This window comes from Hyposmocoma kahamanoa, unplaced genomic scaffold, assembly GCF_003589595.1.
Source record: "Hyposmocoma kahamanoa isolate Upper Pololo Valley unplaced genomic scaffold, ASM358959v1 80, whole genome shotgun sequence".
Lineage (NCBI taxonomy): Eukaryota > Metazoa > Arthropoda > Insecta > Lepidoptera > Cosmopterigidae > Hyposmocoma > Hyposmocoma kahamanoa.
This window is the reverse complement of record NW_020654051.1, coordinates 8,782,995-8,808,539: the sequence shown is the minus strand read 5'-3', so window position 1 is coordinate 8,808,539 and position 25,545 is coordinate 8,782,995. Positions and strand designations below refer to the sequence as shown.

Here is a 25,545-nt window from a genome sequence, read left to right as displayed (position 1 = left end):
GATGGTGTATATTTGAATAAATATGTTATTATAATTTACTTAACCCGACTAAAGTGATACTTAATACTGGATTAAGAATCACTTATGTTGGATTAACCTTTTACACTTGTACTTAACCCTTTATCGTAATTATAAATCTTAATAGATGTTGCCTTTTCTTTGTTAAAAAAACTTTACCGGCTCCTTCCCAAACGTAAAACGTCCTTAATCAAATCAAATAAAAGTATTTACTAATCTCCTACATAATAATAACAATAATTCTTCTTGATTCAGTAAATTTGATGGAGAACACAGAATGAACAAGCAAAGTAATCTATTCAAGAAAAATAAACATGCGAAATAATACAAGTCCATAGCAACAATCCTGTTCAAGGTCTATGTGCACCCTTCAGGTAGCCTCCCTTGCACGAGATCACGGCGAAAGTGTACCCGGGTTTCTCGAGGCGTATAAACGCGAGGATAGCACTCAGCGCGCGCCACTCGCGTATCGATCACGAGAACGTGCGCGCGCGCATATCCGCCCGTGTTGCGCCGTCACACTCACGCGAAAATATATTTTAAAAATTCAACGTGAAATTAAATGTAGTGATTCGAACTGCGAAACGAAAATTTGTGACGAATCTTTTACTTTCTAGTGTCATTACGAGATTGTTTCTTTTTACGGTAAGTTTTTTTTCAAGAAAAGAAGACATTTCCGTCCTATCTCTAAGATTGATTTTATTCAATGCCTAATTAAATATTTGAAAATTTCATAAATTTACACTACCCCCAAATACATATAAGGCAATTTATTTGTATAGAAATTTCTAAATAAAAAATAAGCCAAAATTAATTTACTAAAGAGAGATCTTTTCAGTTTGAAAGAACTGCAACTGAAACTTTCTAAGTAATCACGTCATTAAGAAAATGCAATGGCGCGTAATAATAAACAATAACTATATTTTTTTAAATAAGTAATAAAGAAAAACATTAAAATCACTATGTCACAGGAAATTAATGTATATTGCATGATTAACGCAGTTTATGGAGGTGGATAAAGTCGTAAAGCTATTTTAATTTTTATGTGAAAATTAAAAAAGTAGACGAGACACGTAAATGAGTAGACCAGACACGCGTTGGTGGTTATCGTTTAGTTTATACTCTATACAAATTAAATTTAATAATTATACTCTATACAAATTAATTAAATTAATAAATATTAAATAATTTAATGAGAACTTTCGTTGAAAGTAAATAAGTATGCACAATAAAGAATATAAAGTATGTATTTAAAATATTTCTTCGGTGTTTTTTTGGAGTTATCTATATCAACGTCCTCTAAATTCGCAGTGCATCCTTAAATATTAAATAAAAGTTTTATTTAATATCAAAATAATTATTTTCGCATTTCTATTTTAAATTTAAATAAATAAACATAATTTTTAATTATTTCAACATTAGTCTACACTCTCCTCAGAGCGGGTTAGTGCTCAATAATGAAATAGGTACAGAAAAATATAACCTACATGCTCTCCTATTCTTGAAAATATGTCTACAATATTAATCGATAGAGTTACAAGAATTAGATAGAATGTGCGTTATGTTTTTCAGTATCTAATGGAGCAACAAACGTTGTTGACGTAACTACACTCATGCCATTCTTCCATGATAGAATAGAGGGGTGCGATATGTGGGTCGATAATGATGCCAAAATTCACCGATCGGGGTGAAATTCCAGTAAAGAGGGTGCCCAAACCTCTTTAACCTTGGAAACGGTGTTTTTGTCAGTCGAAATGATTCCAAATCAATTACAAGTCGGACGTTACCGTTGTCGGCAATCGACGTCGGTAATCGCTTTAATCGGAAATCGTTTTACGCACGATTCCGTGAAAGTGTTCGAGATTGAGCGACGATGAAAGTGATGATTTTGATCTTATTATCGAAATATTCTTTATTTACTAATTCTGTGCTAAATGTAGTAATTTTTCTTACGTAACTTTTTTGGAGCTCCAACTATAATTAAATTTTATTCAATTTAAGTTTTTTTAAATATTTAGATCTATATTAAACATAAAAAAATCCATCCAGCCTTTTCTAAATAATCGGCATTAAGATTAAACCGTAGGCGACATAAGTTGATGGGTATATCCCGACCGTTATCTTTTATACTTATCTACATGCATAAACATGGTGAAGTTTTTTAGCATTGTGTGATGTATTAAGCGTAGCGTCTTGATACATTTTAAAGTAATATGATATTTAAAATAAAACAAGATATTTAAAGACTATAATCTATAATATTTTACTCATTAAATCCAACAGATGATTACCAATTACTAAGGCAACTTATACAAATCAGTCTTTTAATTTATACTAATAACATTGAGGTTAACCTTTAAACATTTCAAATTTAAATCCAGTTCAATTGTAGGGTTTTATCCACTAAAGTTCACTGTACACCCTTCGATTGTGGACTGTCTTAAGAGTCAAAGCAAATGCTAATTGTTGTAACCCTGTTTTGACGCCCGCTGAGCTGTGTTCAATTGTAGTCGATGTTCATGTTATAGTTCACTGGCTGACAACGGGCTTGACAGTTGAAAGTACAAATCCTGTTCCGTCCTGTGTACAAACCCTTTCCTTCGCTGCTTTTCAAGAATTGTGGCTCAAACCAAAATCTTATTACACAATTGTATTCAGACTGTGCTAAATTTTATTTCGAATAATACATTGAGTTTTTGGTTAAAATAATCATGTGATGAAATTGGGCCGAAATTCGTCGGCTTTACGCGTCAGTTATATGGTACGGTGGTCGTCACACCCATACACGTGCAGGTGTAACGAGCCAGTGAGCCAGTGTCACAGCTCGACGTCTGGTACCAATGTTGTGTGTGTTGGGTGTAGGGTCTTCGGGCTACACAAGCTTCTCTAGGAATCTCATCCTCGTGGTCCTACTAAGACGGAGAGCGACCTCGGCTATTTCGTTTTGTAGTTGGCCACGCCGGAGCATTGTAGAAGGGTATGCGCGAACCGAATAGGAAACCCTCCCCCTCCATGCACGCTCTGCATAAAGGGCTGTCCGTGATACCTAAATTGAAAAGGTGTTTATGGACGATGACCCCTTAAGCTGGCGGTTAGAGTGGCGTTTTAAGTTAAAGAAATTTTCAGGATAGACTGCCGTTGACCGTAGTGCTTACCTAGCATGTCTACAAACCGTTAGGGTCAGTCACAAGTTGTTATGACAAGTTTGTGTACCGTTTTGTATAGTTGCTTCTGACCATTGATAGGGGAGGGACACTATGGGTTCTGGTTAGGACCAGACACGCTGTAGGCAGCGTCTGTCTCAGACCTTTTTCTGGCCAGTTCGTCTGCTGCGTCATTGCCTCTTGACCAGCTGAGTGTTAGTTAGTTAGTGCTTATGCATTTTTTTTAATATTTCCGATGAATTTTGAGATACACCGCCATTTTGAAAAGCCATCGGTATGTTGGAGCTACTATGCTATTACTATTTAGGTTGGATATTATTAATAAGAAATAACACTATTTAAAGTTGATTCAGCTTATTAAGTTAGGCGCCGGTTATTATTTTCCATCAGATATATCGTCAGTCACTACTCGTTTAATGTATGCAAAAATCGATTCAATTCACATCAGACACGGGCGGTTTTTCTTTTGTCATGAACAAAAGAATTCACAGGGGCTTATTCACTTGCTTTTGTATCATTATTTTTATTTTATTTTCGAGATATTCATTTCAAGTGAAATTGAAACAACCTTTAGTACACTACGCTAATTACTAAATAATGTAGTGTAGATACACAGGCCTATTGGTCAATAGCATATTTTTGTATTTGTTCTTATTGTTTGTGATACGTTTTTTAAAGTCGGTAAGTTTATTTTGTACAGACTGTTAAAAACGTACGTCCGAAATTTCAAGTCTCTGCCGATTATACATATTTTTATACATCGACTCATCCGTAGAACAAAGACCTATGTGCAAGACTGCTTATTCTCAGGACATTGTAAATTTCGTTCGCTGTTCTTAGCTATGGATATTAGATCCACCGTTGATCTATTTTACATTTCCCAAACGAAATAATACGTAAAATTCTGAAAACACCTATAGCTAGGCCTTATTTTAAATAACGAGATTATGTATTTATTCTCTTTTCGTTGTATAATCACATCGGACTTTGTTCTTCAGATGAGTCGATATATATCTACTAGAGCAGCACAAGGAATCTATATCATATATTTTTTAAAACCATTAAACTCTAATTATTAATATAACAAGTTAACGATATTTCTATGGAACTAAATTTTTATCTTAAAATTTAAAAAAAAAAAAATTGTAAAATAAGTGACAACTAGTCATTACATCCTTTCCGCTGGAGGCTTCGATTATGAATAATGTAATAAAGATGGTTCGTAATAGATCACGCAAAATGTTTACCGCACGAATGATAAATTGGAGCACATAATAAACCCCTATGGCGTTTGTATTATTACGAAATTAATCACCAGACATCGATACTGCACTTACATTTCGATCTGAATGAATCGATACTGATATCGATTCAATGAACGTATTAATAAAGCCTATAATAATCTTATTTAATGGATATTGTACTAAAGTTAGGTTTTAAAGATATTATTATGTGGGATTATATTATAGATTTATTACACAACCAAAATGTGCGAGGGATTCAGAGTAAAAGTTGGTTTTGATGGGCGCATTCAAATTAGATGCTTATAGAAGCGCTGTAGTAACACGTGCGCCCTTTTTTCAACCGACATCAAAAAGAAAGAGGTTCTCAATTCCACTGTATTTTTTGTGTGTGTTTATGTTACAGGATTACTCCTTTATTTTTTTGTTTGTGAAACGATATTGATGATTCTTTTTTTTGTTCAAAAGAAGTTCCTCAGTATTGATCCCATTTAAATTTGAAGATAATATTACACCTCCAAAGGTGGCAAACGCGGCGATGAATCTGGTTTCGCGCACTTTCCGTCAACCGAATCCAATAAAACTTGGCAAATACATGTTATTCCAATAGAAAAGTCGATAAGTAAACTTTTCAGGTGTTTTTTTTTAAATAAATAAGTTATAATTTTTGCAGTCACATTTAGTGAACTAAAAATTACTGAAGCGCTAAACACGCGCGGCTGCCGGCCGCTGCAGTACTTCTACCAGCGTCTAATTTGGAGGCGCCCTTGCACTTGGCCCATTAAATTACATTTTAACTTATTTTGTACTTGGAGAAATTCAGTATTTGTCTAAGTTATAATCATTGATTTCTAAGTTCACTAGCACAAGTTTACCACGATACGATTTTTTTTTCTCCCTTAATTTCGAAGCGGTTTCACGCTCTATGGTCAGTTGTGTCGTCCGTGCCTTAACAATCATTTAGTGAATAACCACGAAACTCTTAATTTTTAGAATTAGATTATTGTGAAACCATAATGGTACGGTATTTTTTGGGTTTACCAAAAATTAATGACATAATCATTCAAGAAGAATGCAAAGATATGACCTGCTAGTAAGACAAAAATTTTTTAGCCTGACCAAAAGGACAACAATTTTACTACATAACATATGTAGTACATGACGTATACGTCAAGCTGCTTCTTAGAGGAGAAAACAAATATTACGGACCTCAACGATATTGCTGACATACTACGTTCATTCTAAATAATTTATTTGCATTTTGTATGTCTATAGTACGTACTTGCATGTCCAGTCATTGGTATTAATTTGGTCAAACGGTCAATAGAGCGGATTTTAACACAATAAATTAGTGTTACTCGCGTATTTATTTATTTATTTATTTAACCTTTATTATACATTACACTGAAGTACAAATGGCGGACTTAATGCCATAAGGCATTCTCTACCAGTCAACCATAGGGCCAAACAGAAAAAAAACACAATAGGTTGGTGCTACACTTAAACAAGAAGAACAATATACTAGAAAAGTAATCGATAATTTGTATGGTATAAATAAATAATATACTATAAACATACTTATTATACATACATAATAAACTTACTTATATATATAATAATAATAAATAATATGATATATGTGCCCAAAGCAACATTATACAGTGTCTTAATTTTGACAATTCTCAAACAGACGCTTGCGCAACATGCGCTTGAAAGATAATTTGGTCTGAGCTTGTCTTACATGGAGCGGGAGCGCGTTCCAAAGACGAACTGCATGAAGGGTAAAATAATTAGACAAAAAATCAGTGCGATGAGAAGGAATAGAAAGCTTAAGGCTACGGGAAGATCGAAATTCGCAACCCGGCCGAGTGTTTTGAAATTGAAATGAACATTTAAGATAATCAGGTGCAGCCAGCCGGGTCGAACAAGATGGAGAAAAGAGTGGTTAAAATTCTTAAAAACCTGCGTTCACGGATGGGATGCCAATTTAGTTGACAACGAAAAGCAGAGTTGTGGTCATACTTCCGCAGACCAAAAATAAACCTAATGCAATTGTTAAGAAGACGATCTAATCCATTAAAAAAGACTTGAGAGATGTTACTGTAACACACGTCAGTATAATCAATCACAGGCAACACTAGAGCTTGAACAAGGAGAGTTTTGGTTTTAATTGGAAGAAAGTTCTTAAACCTTTATAGAAGCTCTTAGTGTGTCTGTAACCCTACGACAAACGTCAGACACCTGGGAGTCCCACGTAAGGCCTGTGTCAATAATAAGCCCCAAGTTCTTTACCTGATTTGACAGAGGAATCACTACGTTCTCAAACATTATTGGTATCTAATACTTTAAAACTTCTTTAAAGCGGCTCTATTATAAGTTGTTCTAAACAATGCATATTCTACTTCATAGTGTTAAGAAATAGAGAATTGGACAAAGATAGGTGTATTATATATAGTTGTGGTTCGATAATCAGATGCTTATTGACACTGGCAACGAAATTATGTATTATGTAACATTTAAATTAACTTTTATCGTATACAGCGTTATTTAAAAAAACTAACAACTTCGCAGGACCAAATTACTAATATTATGAACAATAGCTTTCGTTTCATGAGTTTAATAATTAAACAGATTTTGCTTTCGTACGGTTCCTCCGTGGCCGAACGGTTACTATGCTGGGATGCCACGCAGTGGTCCCGGGTTTGATTCCCGGGCCGGGAGAAATGTTTGTGCCTACATTGGCCTACATTTATTTCTGTAGGGAGTTTGGGTGTAGTTTGTGATTGTGATTGTCTATGTATGTGACCATGGCATCCGTGATACAGGGTCTTTCTAGTGCGGGGCTATGAGTGTGTGTGTGTGTGTGTGTGTGTGTCAATTTTTGTACGCACACGCGTACAAAAATTGAAATCAACTATCATTTATGTGTTCTGTGGACAACCCTATGTGGTACGATGCAAAACGCAGTAGCGGCGGGGCGTGTTGGGAGCTTGTCGGAGAGGACGCTTGCACATTTGAACTCATCTTACTACCATATACAGATCTAAAATGAATCAGACAGTACAACAAATTTTGAAAATTTTTTTTTGGTAAATTTATTAGGTTTTGTAATAAGTCATCGAACGAAAGTTGTTGTTAATAATATAGAACCGCGAGGTTGTTAGTATACAAATAACAGTACAAATAATCCTGCACAGAAGGTGAAAAAAAAAAAATCATAGTTAATTTTTTTTACTAATATCATCGTAACGTCGTAAGTATAATTTAGACGCTTCTAGCTGTTCACAGTACTGAGATCCAGTTGTCCTGGTCATCATCAGACCTTTAAGATTTATAGCGAGCCAAAATCATATTAATTTAAAATATACAAATCATAATATGTCACGTCATTGCACTCAATCGGGATTTAAATGAACAAAAAGTATATTTTAAGAAGCCGCTTGCATATTACGGGAAAAAGCGTACTTTTAGTAAAAAAGCCCTTTTTTTTCGGATGCCCATCCGAATGTCCGATCTCTAATTATTTATCAGTGACTGGGGCATTCTTAGTACAGGGTCGAGCTTGACATTTTAGATTTAAATTCAACTCAATGTCGCATATGATAAGAACCAAAATCCAAAATATCACGCTTGGTCTGCTCTGCACTTACCCCAGCAACGACTGATACTTACAATATCAGTGTTATTTTGGATATAGTTACGAGCTACTTTATAAGGAATAGATATAAGATTAAAGCTCTCGTAGCAATGACTCCCGCTCAATACCACAAAGGAGCAGGGCAGAGGCTGAAAAAGCCCAAAGCTGAGCCCATGCCTTTTATCTCAATTTACTTTTACTGTTTTGACTTCTTTGCTATGTATAATATTCGTTTTAAATGTTATTCTGAGACAATAAATGATTTATTTATTTATTTTAAATACAATTTTAGCAGTAGTAAAGCTTCATTGTGAAAGAGTTCCTTCAGGAAAGTACTGTCACTTTACCTATTTCTTTACATTAGTGTGAGCATTACTGCGTTTCGAGTTTGTAGGGTAAGGGTACTAGTGAAATTACTTACAGGAATATGGCGCAGTGGCAGTGCTGCCATGTCCCAGTCAACCGTGACCATGGGACCTGTAAAGGCCCCGAAATGTCGGTTTGTTTGATAAAACAAGTATACGCGATTTAAATCCGGAAAAATAGTTTCATTTACTAAATACAAATAAGGTTTGTTGCTTATTATATTAAAAAAAGTTTTTATTTCTGCAATTTATGCGAACCTACCTATCCTTAGTGTATAAAGTTTTTATCTATCTATAAACATTCACAATGAAATATTATAATATAATCACGGTTTCTTAGGGTCTATAGTGACATTTGTATGGATTCATCTACAGAGCACGTACTTAAATGATTTCAGCCGACAAAGTAGAGTCGTACAATGAAGAATATTCCATTTATTCTAAATATATATAAGTATTAAAATGATTTACAATTTGAATTTGCATCCTAAACGGAACACTTGAATCAGAATTGTACAAATAAGTTAGATGCTCGTCTCTAGTTTACTAGAAATACGAGAGCCGTATACAGGGGGAATGCTAATGCGTGAATTACTTCTAAATACAACACACGGCATTGAATGTTTATTTCTATGGCTGGTTTGGTACGTATTTATTGCCTTGTGCAATTCGTGCGAGCATTTGCTCGGAGATTTCTTTGAAAGATCTTCTTTGGTATTTGTTTCTATGGCAAGGGGCATGTTACGTGTACGTGAAGGCTTCTTGAATGGAAATTTGAATACAGAGTATCAATACTTGGACGTTTGAATTTAAGTTAGATACTTGTATATTTCATTAGTATTTTTTTATGAGATGACACCAAGAATTTTCATTGTGGGGTTTCTTCTAATTTTATTATAAGAAAATAGCTATTTTGTACAGAATATTTTATTTTTACTCCTCTAAGAATGTATGCAACAAATGTTGCTTCGCGATGGGATAAGTATTTCAATAGAGAAAATTATTCACATTGATGAGTACTATAATACCTTGAAATTAAGATACTAATAAAGTGTCAACCTGTATGGTAGAATTTTTCTCACAATGGTAATTGACAATTTATTGCATTTACTGTAATGTGATACACTCTCAGTTGCATTAGAGCTCCTTGTTCGTCAAAGGAAATACTGCCACTTTACCTATTACCTTAGATCTTTGCAATCTCAAGTTCAGAAAGCAATTCTACTGCTCTATGGACAGGCGTGTCGCTTACCACAAGGCGCACGACTTATCACTTAGTGTCATATAAAAAAACCATAACCTGTTTTTACAAGGTGACAAAAGAGTTGTTTGTATGACCGTTAACACAGTTGCTTATCAAAAGAATACTGTAATTGAAAAACTTTAAAATCGTCACCGTTTTTGTGACATTTACAAAGTCGTGCAAACAAACTCCTTTTTTTCATTTTCACGCACAATTTCTCCCAGAATCAGCAATTGAATGCAACAATTGCCATCCCAAATCTCTCAGCTTAGGTTAACAAGGTCAAGTTGGAAGCGTAGTCAATTCGGTTTGGAGAACTGTGTCTTACAGTGCAGAACAAACAGTTAGGGGCGTCTCGTCACGTCTTTAGATTGATTTTTAGATCCGGTCAATTTCATAACGAACAAAAAAGTAAGTGAGAGTAGGCGAGGAAATAAGTTGGGCTTGTCCATTTTGTTCGATTATTAGTTCTTGGCTGGGTATGACAAATCGCTTTTCAGTTACGGTCTATCAATGCGAGATATTGTGTCACGCATCTTACATTAATTCTGACATTTATAAAAACAGGAATGTTGAGCAATAATTATAACCTAAGCTAGCAGTGACGTAATTTTGTATTCTACTGTTTGAAACGAAAATATTAATCCATGTATGTATCGGAAATGATGCTGTTCAGATCTAAATCACGTATGTTTGTTTTTTCAAACAAAGTAACGTTTCGTGGCCTTTACATATCCCATGGTCACGGCTGACTGAGATGCTTAGAGGATGGAAGTCTAAGCAGAGATGGTAAAGCAATCATGTGTAATATTAATGCAAACCACCCACCACCCTATTTTTTCAACTATAGCTGCTGTAAATGACAAACGATCCTATTTTCACTAAAGTTACTGTAACTATAATAAAAACAGGGCAAACCGCCCTGCAGCGGCTTGCATTATTATTAGAGATAACTGGTTAATGAGCCTACCATCACAATTAGCTGTGACTATGATAAAGGTTCCGAAACATTGGTTTGATTGAAAAAAAAAAACAAAATTTTCCGATTTAAATCCCCAAAAAAATAGTTCAGTTTACAATGTGGAATAATTGCGATAATCTAAAACTCACTATGTAAGTATATAGTTTAAATCGCAAAGATCGAAGGGACACTGTCACTACATCCGTCATCTTGAGACATGAAGTTGACCAGTCGAATATGCCTGTAGTTTCTCCACCAAAATTGGAACACAGTAACGCTCACATTACAGCTTAGCGGTAGAAAGAGATTCAGGTAGTATTTGCCTCTACGACGAACTCTTTACGTCATTAAGTTGCGTTCAGTTTACTTTTAACAGTTCAATTAAGACACTATTTGAAATAAAAAGTATGGACTTTATGGAAACCAAATGAGTCTAGTTTTACAAAAATAATTTAGAAGTAAATTGAAAGAAAAACCACAAGCTTAAAACTAGTAGTTTTTATGACCTATAGTGTCGATTAATGACTGAAAGTCAGAAGAAAATGTTACTGTGACGGAAGCAAGTAAACGTCGGATGTAGAGGATCGTATAACCTGTATTTACACATGTATAAAATAAAACACTTATATGTCCTACACAATTACATCAAATACATGTCTCAAACAAGGAAATTACCTGCACTCTGATTTCTAGACTAACGACACTCTAAATATCCAGCATATAATCCTTCAAAACCGAATGCAGTAGCGCTCACATTCATTTATTCATATTATACAACTGACACTAAGAGTAACAAAAACTAAACATGTAAGCAATAGTCAATATAGGGTTGAGTCAATCACCGCCCAAAAGCGCGCTGTTGAATTTCGAACACAAACTTCGGGCGGTGGCCGTCTCCAAGTAGTAACCAGCCGATGTCAGAAATTTCGCTTTAGAGTTACTGAACACGTCTATTCATTAAATTAATATATTTAATACCATTTAAAGATTCTATCAAGGCTAGAGCCCCGTAGAATGGTGTCTGCCTTAATGCCTCCATGTGGATTAGATATAGAGCGAACAAAGGGTATCGACACTGGCGTAGAACGTACCGTGGTATTGGTATGATAAAACATGGATCTGAGCAATAGAGGAGGTTTACGGAGACACTTTACTACTTGGCGGCAGAAATAGGTAATGTGGCAGTACTTCCTTGGACGAACTCTTTTACACGGAGCGCTACTGCTACTTATCTACCAAAGCACTGAGCCACCGAAGTCCTTATTATTTGAGTTCTACTTCGTACTGCTACTTCTAAAATTTGCAGGAAGTGTCGTCATAGATAGCTATTAACATTTTGAATATTTCTTATGTTATTACCTCTATAATTTACTAAAATGGAGCTTTGAAGATAATCAATAGTATTTCATTGTGATGTTATGGCAATGCTGCACCGCTTAGATATATTATAAAAATGGCATAATAACAGTGGATGAAAGTTTGTTTAAAGAACCAATAAAACTATCAAAATTAGTATTGTAGGGTACTCGAAATACTTATACGTACACGAAATCGTGGGCATCCGCTAGTTCGCTATAAAACATGAAACAATTTTCGATTTTTAAAAACGCCGTTTACTTAACTACAAGTGAACACAAACATGTAACTTGTGTCAACATTTGCAATTTGCGTCTCTTTATGGGTCATTCCAATGACCATAAAACGAGCGTTTGATGAAAATAACAATACATAACGATAAGCAAAACAAGACTTTGACAAGAAAATTCAATAAAATCGATGTAATCGTCGAATTCTATAGTGGTCGATTAAATTTAATGAATTTAATGCATTATGGATCTGAAGAATATTAACTTTGATCGATGGAAAGTAATATTACCTAAAATAACGGATAACTCGCGTAGATATTTCGCATTTGAAACCAAATACTGTCATAACTCAAAAACCAGTGGAAATGAGGAAAGACTATTTGAAAGATAAACAACACTGAATGGATCTTATTGCAAATAATGTCATAATTTTTATTTATATATGATATTTCGTCGCCTTAGAGTGAAAACCTCGCGTCCGCGTTTTCAGATACTTCGTTTTTACTGATTTTCGTTGAAGAAAAACATATAAACTTCTTGCTCAAATATATGATTAATGTAATTTAGTATCTGAAAGAGGTGTAATTCAACTGATTAAAACGCTAACTACTAACATTATTACGTTAACTACATTTTACATCATATTTTTATCTTCGTCCTGACACATTACATATAAATCACATACGAAGTATTCACTCTAAACGAGAATTTATTAGTTTAATTCAGTAACTTTTTGAACTTTCAAATTCAGGATATATTACGGGGAATATGCGATGGAATTGCATGATTTAATTTCATCTTCCTTTTCAACCCTATTTTGTGAAAATTCTACGGATTCACACGAAGCGTTTCGCTTCCACATTTATATGGGAGACTTATTTCCCAAACGCTATAACTTGGGTCTTTTCAAGGTGAGAGTGTATAGGGCTTATTTAGGTGTGCATTCTGCTACGTCGTCGACCTCATCGTCACTTTCCATCCGGTGAGATGGTGGTCAAATGCGCACTTTTTTATTAATAAAAAAATAACGTTTTCTCAATTCCACAATTTTGAGTTACGACACTATTGCGTTTGAAGTCGGATTTCTGCTCGATATACTTAAGGTCAGTGGAACCTAATTCATTCATGAATAAAATTCTTTTATTAAAATTAGGCGTCATTAACCGACTTAAAAAAAAAGGAGGAGGTTCTCAAATCGACTGTATGTTTTTTTTGTACGTTTGTTACGCGATAACTCCGGTATTTGTGAACCGATTTTCATGATTCTTTTTTTTGTTGGAAAGAGGGTACCTCCATAGTGGTCTCATTTCATTTTGAAGAAAATTATCCAGTGTCTGATCACGCATGAACATTAATTTTTAATATAAATATCACCTAAATTTTACTTAAGGAGCAATTATTTTAATGGTTGGTTTTGCTATTCTTTAATTCAAAGCGTTTTTCTCTCTCAATATACTTTGAGCAGTGAGAACCGATTTTTATTATCTCCTGTATCAAGTCTTGTATAGTGGCGAACTGGGGGACATTTCAATAAAACTTGGCAAATAGATGTAATTCCACGTACTTTTGAGGTTGGTTTTTTTAGTACTCTGTACTGAGATTATTTTAGTTTACATGTCTGGGCCTATTTGTCGGTAGTTTTCTATTCAAGATGGCAATTCTGGATTCAAGGATGTACCGTCCATCCTTTGGGATCATCGTCAATCGGGATTTTTTAACTTTATTCTTTCGCAGAAGCAGAGGAATCGGTTAAATAGCGAAGCAAAGTTGGCAGTTAGACTTTCATTAAATTAAATTAATTCATTAAACTTTCATTTCATTAATAGCACTAGTATCCTATAATTGCAGTATGTTATGTTTCAAATAATTTATTAATTATTAAATTTTATTTTAGGTAATAATATCAAAATAATTGCGGGGAACAGGAAATGTGCAATAGCTGGACGACGTGTGTTCCAACATACGAGTCCGGCAATTGCCATTTCCGCCGAGACATATATGTACAGTGCATTTGCATCTAATTGTGGAATTACTTCCACGGTTATTTATTACTAAAGCTTTCATAAAATATTTATTAAAAAAAATTAAACGGTGCGCAATAAAATTTTTAATATTTTTCTGTATTTCGTCAAAAAATTTAGTAGTAGTATTCGTCTTCGGGCAGGCCAATTAAACATTTTTTAAATGGCCATACCATATGAGTATTACTCATGTGGCAATACTGTCATACCTAAGCTTGTAATGTTTTTTCAATAATTTAATTTTCTGTTCTTTTTACCGGGGAACTGTGTCATTTTTACTGCAGCCATTTTGAAACTCTCAAAAATTGTCTTTAATCACAGTTGAACTTGAGATTTATCAAGTTTTATACATTTCTGGAAACATAATTCGACCCACCTTTTTAGAACCAAATGTCTGAAGCTTAAACAATTCATCAAAAACTATTATGCAATTTTGAAACTGGTGTCCCAAACATCATTTAACGCACACACACACTCAACATAGCCCCGCACTAGTGAAACCCTGTGTCGTGAGTGGCGTGGACACACACATAGACAACCACAAATTACACCCAAACTCACGAGAGAAATAAATGTTGGTCATACAAACATTTCTCCCGGCCCGGGAATCGAACTTGGGACCCCTGCGTGGCAGTCCGACATGGTAACCGTTCAGCCACAGAGGCAGTTAAGTATATACTTAGGTAAGTTTTTGTTCTAAATTTGAATTTGTAAAACCGGTTAAAAGTATTTGTTCGATAAAAAAATATTTAAGAATTAAAATGCAAGGTGAATTTTACAAACTTTTACTTACAACGCATGCATGTAGTTGGCGCACGTAACTGCTATATTCTTTTTATAAAAACACGGCAATAATAAAAAAAAAACTAAGCGTCACTGGCGTCTTCCTTGGAAACAATGCCAACGTCTTTAAGTGACAAGGATTTTTTGGTAATTTATCTGTGCTAAAAAAACAATTGGAACTACGATTTCAAATAAAGAAATATTTTGTCATAATGGGGAGCCATATGCAAAGCCAATCTCAGGTGCCACTATTACTGATGCTTGTCATCACTTGTCATTGACGTTATAATTTGAGCTGTTTAACTTTAAAAAATTCTCTAAAAATGTATTCGATGATGATTGTTTTAAGAAAAAAAGTTGTTCAATAACTGGATAAAAGCGGATCTTATTTCAATGTATTTCATAAACTATCAATTTACTTTTGTCATCAATGAAACGGTGTAAACCTTTATTTTGACAAAAAATTTCGCTACCAGAAGTAGGTACAAGTTTCTTGACTTTTTTAAAGTAAAATCTTTGAAATTTGACAGTCCCTCTGCGACCATGCGCCCCCTACAGGGAGAATTAGTCACTGTACCTCACCATTCTGAACTTTTTAAATTTTTTTCATGGTCGGAGTGTCACCACAAATTGGCCAGTAATTATCTTAAGAACCGGCTGTTTAGTTAAATTGTATTAAAAGCCTTGAACATTAGCGGTGAGGTTTAATAGAAATCGGTAATGTCACTAGCCAGTTCACACGAATAAGATAATAAATAGAATGAAAGTGAATGCGTGATGTAAAAAAAGTCTACCTCTTTAGTCTATTTCACTAATGACACACAAAATTGGTTGGTGAAACACGCGAACATTAATGTGTATATATCTTCATATATGTGTAGTGTCAAAGCCCTTATAACGCTGTCTATATGACTTATATTCCCGTAGAGCTTGTGGATGCGTAGACAACACTCTATTGTATGGGAAAACGCTTTCGCTTTTCGAATCATGAGCTTATAATGGGCGACAATGGATGTTTCAGCTGACCTTTGACCGGCGCAGACGCACTAGGAAACAAACGGGAGTTTAATAACGTTAAATCATTGACGATTACAATGGTGAAAATTATATTTTAAATATTTTGTAACAGGTTACATATGAAGTTAACTATATGGGGGCAATGGACTGTAAAAATGGGGTTCGTGTGCTAACGTGGAGTGCAAGACCAAATGGAAACAAAGTTAACATGAGCACGTAAAACAAACAAAAAAATTGCAAATCAGAGAAAAATGTGCCAAAATCAAGTAAATTTACATTTAGAATTTCATTTTAAAACTAAACATATAAAAAAGCAGATAAAATATAAAAAAATTGTAGCGATCGTTTAACTTTTTTTTATCCTTTAAAGGAAATAAACAATCATATTAACGTAAGTAGGTAATACAAAACAAAGACTACACCATCAGAAAACAAAGAAACCATCAGTTCTATAAATAAATATAAACTAGAATTTAGCAGGCAAATACGGCGTTCGAAGTAAGTTTAGAAGTAATGATATTGAGTAGTTATTACTCTTGTTAACAGTTACCGGTAGTTTCGCTCTCGGTATTGCGCCATAAAATAGTATAAACGATTTATCAAGAGAAAACTAGAGTTATTTCTTTTTGTAAAACTAAGCATTGCAACTATGAAAACTCGTTCAATTTTATTCTGTGCTTTTAAAAATAATATACGTAAGTATAGACAGACAATAATTCTGAAAATTTTTGTTTTAGGTTACTTTTTTATGGTATTAAGTGACAGGACGTGCAAATCGTGGGCCTGGTGGCAAGTTGTAGTGTCACTAAAAGGTTTAAATCGCAAAGATCTGAGGGGCACCGCCACTGCGCGAGACGTAGGTTGACAAGTCGCATATGCCTGTAATTTCACCAGTACCCTTTAAAATCGGAACGCAGTAATGCTCATATTACCGCTTGACGACTGCAATAGGTAGGGTGGCAGTCTTCCTTGGACGAACTCTTTCACAAGGATCTCTACTACTACTGTAGATTTCTTCTTCTTCTTTCTTACCACCACAAGGACGACTTGTTCGTCCCGTCACATATAATAAAAAAAAAAGTCTTGTCACATTGGAGTAGTTGTTTTAAATTTGTGAACGAACTAAGAGACGAATATGAAATATGTTTTAATCGCTTGATAGCCATTTTTACAATGGCTGCAATTGAATTGAAATAACCTAACAACTAATTGGTATGTGTTATGTAAAAGCAAATTAAATACAGACTTGGCTGTTTTTAACAAGCTACCATGTGAAAAGATCAAGTCATTACATTTTACGATTCTAACTTTCTCATTTTTAATAGCCACGCCGAGTGTGAAGGAAATGCTACTAAATACAATATTTAGGGCAATTACGGACAGTCTAGGCGCTATTGAATGAGAACATTTTAATATACAAGTATAGGTCTTCGTTGACTCATTAAATACCCCAATAATTTCACTACACACAAATGTAAAGCTTGCAATCGATTTGGCGGACTATGAAAATGATTATAACCTTAATTCAATGGCAGTCTGTCTAGGCTAGAGTTATTGGGAAGGTTTTAGTATATAAGCGGCTTTGTTAGTTAACAAAAAATGTCATTAGTACCAATACGAATGCAGTTGTAAGGATTTCAGACGATTATTTACCTAGGAAAATAATAATACACTTTGCACAATTGAGAATGATCTAGGCGCGATTTATTGAGAAGCTATTATGAAAAAGACACGCTCTAGTCAGTATAATATCGTCTGTTTAAAGGTAAAACCACATAAACGACATTTTCTACAAAAAGTCTTTAATTTAACTTAAACTTTAACTATCTTTCTGCACGTGAAACTCAATAACAAAAAGCTGTAAACTTAATACTGCCGTCCGCTAACTAAAAACGCGGCTGTGGCAAAGTATTTTTTTGAGATATCGTAAAAACGACAACCCTGTTTTCAAAATATTGAAATTGTTTTTTGATATTTCAGCTATGCTTCGTTAGGCTAAGTTGCAATAAGTCAAACACTTTAACTTATTTTATATGTTTTGAAAAGAGAATTTTGTGCTTAATTTTAAATTTTAAAAGGGATGTTTGACCATTTGTCACTCAGTAGCATTTCAGTTAATGGATGGCAGAATAAGTGTTTTATCTGCAGAAAGATGATGAATTTCTTATAACTGGTACATTATTTGGAGATTTTTTGCGGAAAATGTCACTTATGTGGTTTTACTTGTTTTAAGCTGACGATATATAATCGAAGACTGTAAGTATGATTTTAGTTTGGTACCAAAGCTATATATAATAGGATATACTGCCACCTTACCCTTCCGCCAAGTACCTAGAAATGTGAGCAGTACGAGGTTTCGGTTTTGAACGGTATAAGGGCACTGGTGCAGTTACTGGCACATGGGAGCTTACAACTTATATCTCTGGGTGACGGGTGCAGTGGCAGTGCCCCTCAGACCTTTGCGTCTTAAAATCTGAGTGGCATTGCAACTGTTATGGATGTTGCTTACCACCAGGTGCCATAAATAACGCACACACTCATAGCCCCGCACTAGGGAAACCCTGTATCGCGGGTACCATGAACATACATTGACAACCACAATTTACACCCAAACTCACGAGAGGAATAAATGTAGGCCTTACAAATATTTTTCTCCGCCCGGGAATAGAACCAGGAACCTTTGCGTGGCAGTCCAGCATGGTAACCGTTCGGCCGCGGAGGCAGCATATGAATTTATAAAAAAAAAATATTGTAACTTTTTTATTAAAAATAAATTTTCAAAAGTTTGCTTATCAGCTTTTTTACTGGAATTACAGGTAATTGCCAAGTTTTATTGAAATCAGTTAACAGAAAGTACGCGAAACCGGATTCATCCCCTAGTTTACCGCCTTTACAGGTGGAATATTTCCTTCAAATTTAAACGGGACCAATAATGTAGTAGCGTCTTTCCAACAAAAAAGAATCATCAAAATCGGTTTACAAACGCCGGAGTTATCACGTAACATAATATATACAAAAAAATATAGTCGAATTGGTATCCTTTTTTGAAGTCGGTTATCAATAGAATTTATTTTAAGACGATTTATTACGAAGATATTCATATACGTTTCTCTATTATTTAGTTAAATATTACATTGATTCCACTAGCTGACATAAATAAATAAATATTAAATTATACGGCTTGCCGACGATTGTTCTTGTCGCGTTGCGAGTATGAGTTTGCATTAAGTGGTGAAGGTATTGAAATGCATGTAGTATATTGAGTATTTATTAAGTATTCACTTCCATTTCCATAAGGTAAAAGTGTTGAAGTTGCTGGCGATCACGTCATCGTCGTCATCATCCACAATCTGACATTTCAATTCAAATTCAATTCAAAATATTTATTCACCAAGAAACATAGTACATTGCCTATAGGTACGTGCAGAGATGCGCAAGGTTTTAATCGGGTTACAGAACCCATTAACGAAATCGAAAGCAAATACTATTTACAACTAAATATTTGTTGTAAGTCGAGTTTTGTTTAAATATAATGATATTATTACGAAATGTTTATTGCTTTCTGATTTAGACAATTCGATAGCTTGTCTAATGGATCCATTAGCTTGACAATCGCATTGAAATAAATCGATACAAAAATCGTTAGATCGTAAGCACTTGAATCGATTTAAAAAAATGGAATCGTAATGTGCATTCGTAGTAGTGAGAATGTGTAGAGGTGTTGTGTAGAGTTGCCTATTTTTCGATAAGTTAAATTACAAGTTTATAAATAGTCATTGAACGAAAGTTATTGTTTACGATGTTAATAATGCCGAGTCATGACCGCCGACTTATTGTATCTAAGCGACATTTTTACCTAACAGAGTTTATTGCAAATCGTCGCTTTGCAAACTACACCGCTCAAGTCGTAAAATGGTGTTTTTTACTTTTAAACGTTACTCAAGTCCAAATAAAACGTGAATATCAATAACAATTTTACAACCAACTCATATACAATTATGTGTCCATAAATAGAGTACCTAATACCAATAATAGATTAGAAAATCTTGTATGCAATAATATTAGTGCAGTTTTTTCACTCTCCTTTAAAATTACTTCAAATTACTTGACCTGTGTTGTTTCCTAAGCGACGAAATGATATTTTAAACTATTTAAACGGACAAGGACTCGTCATTTATTATCCGCTCACGCGATACATGCAGCCGTAGACGCATACTACACCTAGAGGTGCCGGTGATGATTTTATACCGATTTATTATATTATGATATTATATATCGAAGTTATAAAGAACTAATATTAATTGCTATTTCGGTAACTACTCTAGCAAACCATAAAGTTTTTAATGCCTGGGTCTATCATTTAAAAAAATAAACAAAAAATACGTCACGACAATCGTGAGTGTTATTGTTAGGGCTGGTGATTTCGGTGTTTATTTATTGAAAACATACCGTAACTAGAGTTTTTTTAAATTACCGTGAATATAAATGTTTATAAACTATACTTTAAGGAGTAATTTCATAGTAAACGTTAAAACCACTCAAACGGAATATTATCATATTTATCCAAGTATACCAAAAATTTCGTTAGTGCTTTTTAAGTGTAGGATTTGCGGTGTATTGCTGCATTTTATTTGAGATGTTTTTGTTGGTAGTACGGAGGGTATTTATTTAGCAATGCAGAATAGTAATTTTTATTTATAAAAACTTGTTTTTATACTGAATGCTTTTCTAATTTGCGAAACCAAATAGCCGCCATTTTGCGGTGGGAGGAGCGCATCGCGTGAGCGAATAAACCTAGAGTTCGAAATATAAAACATTCCAAATCCACAACACTGTTGCGAACTCAATAAAAATTTATATAAATATTCTTAACTACTGCCCTTGGCAGTAGAGAAATGCTTGTCCAACATCACGGTACAGTATGCGGAAGGTTATTGGTGCCTCCGCGGCCGAACGGTTACCTACCATGCTAGTCTGTCACGCAGAGGTCCCGGGTTCGATTCCCGGGCCGGAAGAAATATTTGTAGTGTTCTATGTGTGAGTCCATGGCACCCGCGACACAGGGTTTTGAGTGTGTACGTTATTTATTATTATTATTGTTATTGGTGTACACCTATAATGGAGACCGCGACTCGGCAAATGTAGTGTAGGACGCCCTCCGGCCAGGTGGGGTGACGACCAGTCAAAGGTTGCTGGCGGGAAATGGATGCGATAAGCTGAGCACCGGGCGAAATGGCGCACATTGGGGGAGGTCTATGTGCAGCAGTGGACTGCGATAGGCTGATGATGATGATGGTGTACACCGAATAACTTACAAAGGCATTAACCCTACCAAAAACCAAACGGTTAAATATGTTCTAACTAACAAATATCAAATTAACACTATTCACTATTCGTTCGATCACCTAAGCATAACCACTTCTGTCAGCGATTGCCGGTACTAAACCTGTGTGAACTGGCAACCAGTCGAATATATAGTTTAGTCAACCAAATTGTCTTTCGCTGAACGAGCTCGTTGGGATCCTCTCCATTTTCATTTGAATCCGCGGGCAACAATAGAAGGCAGAAATTATAGGAAACATAATTAACAACAACACATAAAGCATAAAGGAAACTGTTCATCCGGGGTTTGCTTGTCAAATAGTCATTGTTGGCACTTTGGTCGGAATGTTGACAACGATTGAGACATTACCCATCTTATAAGAGTAGGCATGTGGATTCACGTTTTGCAATATTAGAAGAAACTGCGGACAGCTGCTTCTTAACCAAGCTAATTAATCTCTCAGCATTTGCATTACAAGCTTATTCTATAGGTAAATGTGGTGAACAATGATAAATTATTATAAACTGTGAATAACAGGCATATTTTAGGCAACGTGATTTCGCATACTCATATGCCGATTATCAAAGAGATGAGGTGCAACATGAATGCGATACCGTTCAAGATAAAAGAAGTCGTTAGAAATCAGATATTGGTCCAAGCGGTTGCTAATTAATTTTCATAGATTTTGGTTATAACTAGAACTCAGTAAATAATAAAACAAACAATAAAACAGAATAAATCATTCTGGCAATCACTTGGCAATTAAAATAAAGATTTAACAACGCAGTAATGATGGTTTAAGGTATTTTTCACGTGTCATGTTCTAAAAGTACGTCAATGTAGCCTTACGTAGCGGGAGTAAAGTGCATCCTTTAATCTTTACGGAGTAAAAAGTACTTAATTTTTTAATTTACTTCAAGTGAACAAACAGCCAGTAGGACGCTCGGTTTTAGTTTAAGCGTTTTCCGCATAGATGGTGGCGCCACATTATTTACGTTGGTGCGTTTGTTGTACTTACCTGTGACGGGCTGGTAAAAAATTACCGCGAAAACTCCAGAATTTTGGTCAGTACTTTTCTTGTGGTGCAAAAACGATTGAAATATTATTTATTTTTCTCGTAATCGAAGTGAAAAGAAAAGTTTTCACCTCGAGACTAAGCGCTAACATAAACCCTCGTAGTCATAGAAACCCTCGCTAAAGCTCGGGTGTCTAACGCCTCGGGTATACATTGGCTCGTTTTAGTCCCTCGATAAAAAATTTACTATTATTTCTCTAAAGAATACATATTTATCATCACCATTATCGATAGCTCGATTTCATCCATAAATAAAACTTCAGTTAACAAGAAATACAAGGTATCGGACTCTTGACTATCAAGTAATCTGTGCCCTTGGCAATAAAGCCACATTTTTGATCATACCCCATAAGCGTTTCTCTCAAATGAAATTCATGAAAATAATACGAATTCCATAAAATAAATTATATATACGTGACACTTTATAACTCTTCTATTGAAGCATAAAAAGCTGTCGACTAATTATCTTCGTAGAATCGTCAAACCTCTTCGTGAACGTTTGTAATTTTACAGACATGTTGTTATTACACCGAGTGTGCGAAATCTCCTTAGCATTATGCCAGAAATGTACACTGACATACGTTTTGGGCGTTTCAATAAACTTCACGATTTGAAGATTAGAAGTAGTAGCAGTAGAGCCCTTGTGAAAGAGTTCGTCCGGGGAAGTACTGCCACCTTATCTATTTCTGCCGCCAAGCAGTCATGCCAGCATTACTCTGTTCCGGTTTTGAAGGGTAAGGGTGCTGGTGAAATTACAGGCATATGGGACTTGTCAACTTATGCCTCAAGGTGACGGGTGCAGTGGAAATGCGCCTCAGATCTTTGCGATTTAAAGCTCTGAGTGGCACTGCAACTGTTATGGACAAGAGTGTAGCTTGCCATCAGGCGCATGACTTAATTGTTCGTCCCGTCACTTGACATTATTAAAAAAGTATATACAGACAGGATCCGTCAAACTATATCACAATAGCTTAGGATAAAAATGAAGAATTGCAAATCTGAGATGTAGTGCGAATTCAATATAAGATATAAGTGCAACTATCCGTGTTCCTATGAGGAGACGTAAATTCTTTTCAAGCAATAAGCTTTTTGTAATGTCTTATGTTTTCAAAATTATATTGTAATTATTTATTACCGGCTCGCAAATTCTGTGTTATTTAACAACAACATTGGACCAACAAAAGGCGGTGAAAGCTAATTTGCATTGCGAATTACGTTTTGTTTAATTATCTTATTATTTGCAAATTGTGCACTCTCTCTTCGTTTATATTTAGTCTTTTGTTTGTATGTGGAAAAGTAAAACAGAACGTCTAGGCAATAAATATAATACTATGCTACACGTGTCCACAAGGTGATAGCTATTACGTTTATACCCACTCGACGGTATCCCTTTTTTGCCATTTCCACATGATGAAACCAAATACTGTCGCTACACTAAATTGCGGAATTAAAGAAAAATCCATTTCAAAATTTAAAAAAATTCTGAACAGAAATATTGCGAATAATATGATTATTTTTATTTATGTATAATACTTAATTATCCATTTATAAACGAGAATATATATGTATATTGGTTTTGTGCAGTATTTTTTTTATTTTTAAATCGTGTCTTTTCAATTCTACGATACTGCGTTATGACTATATTTGGTTTCGTGTACGTTGTGTAGACTTAAGAGGATGAACATAATTAATTATCCACAATTTTTTTTTATAGTACCAAGTAACTTGACGAACAAGTCGTGCACCTAGTGGCAAGCGACACGCCTGTCCTTAGCAGTTGCAGTGCCACTCAGAGCTTTAAATCGCAAAGGCTTAAAGGGCACTGCCACTGCGCCCGTTGCCCTGAGACACAAGTTGACAAGTCCATGTGCCTGTAATTTCACCATTTGAATAACGTGGTAAGATCTGCTGGCTGGATCCGTAGCTCAACAATTAAAGAAGCAACAATTAAATGTTTTCAATTTGTGAAAAACTATTGTTATCCTCCATGTCATTTTACGAATAACTGCGCACATTTTGTTGTTATGCTAAAACTTTACGATCATTTTCCTCGTAAGATGTGCTGAATGCGTTATAGAAAGCGAACTTGAAAAACGATCACCTTCACTGCTCCGCCTTCGGACGAGTAGAAAGTTTGGAATTTCATCCTTTTGTCGTTGATTTACCACTCATTCGCACGATGTGCTTTGCTTCCTCCTTCCTTATGTAGACGGTAAACGAATGGAATACGCTGTGACGATGCTGATCTCTTTAATCGCTATTCACTTTTTTATAATACTCTTTTCTGGTTTCGAACGAAAGAATATGAAGGAAAAAGATTTCCTTCACTACTCTTTTCTTCGATCCGTGATCATTCGTCATGTCAAAATTCTTAAAACGAGAGGACGCGCCCATAAATATAAAATGACGTTCATTTCAGTTGTATAGTTATAGGCCGTTTTGGGCTTTCCTTTCCCTCTTTTATCAACTTTTATAATAAATCTTGTAGACAGAGTCTCCTCTGTTCTTATTTCCCTACGGCAAGGCCACAAGGCTACCGTCTACACTACCGGCTTTCCCGAAAAGTACAATTTTTGGGGCATTCAAGGTTAAAGTGTAATGGATAAGGCGTTTTTTCGACGCATATATACTCAACATCAAGTGTCACCAATCTCATAATTATTCCCCAATGTTGTAATAACACCTTTATCCTTTTTGATAATGGAAAGTACTGGCATTTAAAAATGTTTTCTTTTTTATTCGGAGTGCTTAGGTTTTCGCGATTGTTATACAGGAAATGAAAATATTTATCGGATTTAAGTCTTGTATTTTTTTTTAAAACAAACCAACGTTTCGGTTCCTTTACAGGTTTACATGCTCACAGCTGATAGTGGTTATAAATTTTATTTCCTACAACTAAAAGTGTTTGGTCATACGAGAAGAATGTACCCAACTAGATGTGAACACTACATTCTGATTTTAAAAATGCATGAAAATTGAAATATATTTAAAAATGTAAATTGCGGAAGAATACTATATCACACTAAACTTGTTAGGTGTATTCTTTTTAAAATGAAACAAAAGACAATAATGTTTGTCCTTCTTTATTTATTATTTCGTTTATAAAATTTA

General features: G+C 34.8%; 1 protein-coding gene across 1 annotated transcript in view; it reads left to right on the top strand.

Moving 5' to 3' along the window:
* The first annotated feature begins 493 nt into the window (after window positions 1–493).
* LOC113233842 (WW domain-binding protein 11) overlaps window positions 494–25,545 on the top strand; it is a 191,685-nt gene continuing 166,633 nt past the window's right edge. The window contains exon 1 of the mRNA XM_026469059.1: window positions 494–663. The gene's annotated coding sequence lies outside the window, so the exon portion shown is untranslated. The remainder of the gene's footprint in view (window positions 664–25,545) is intronic.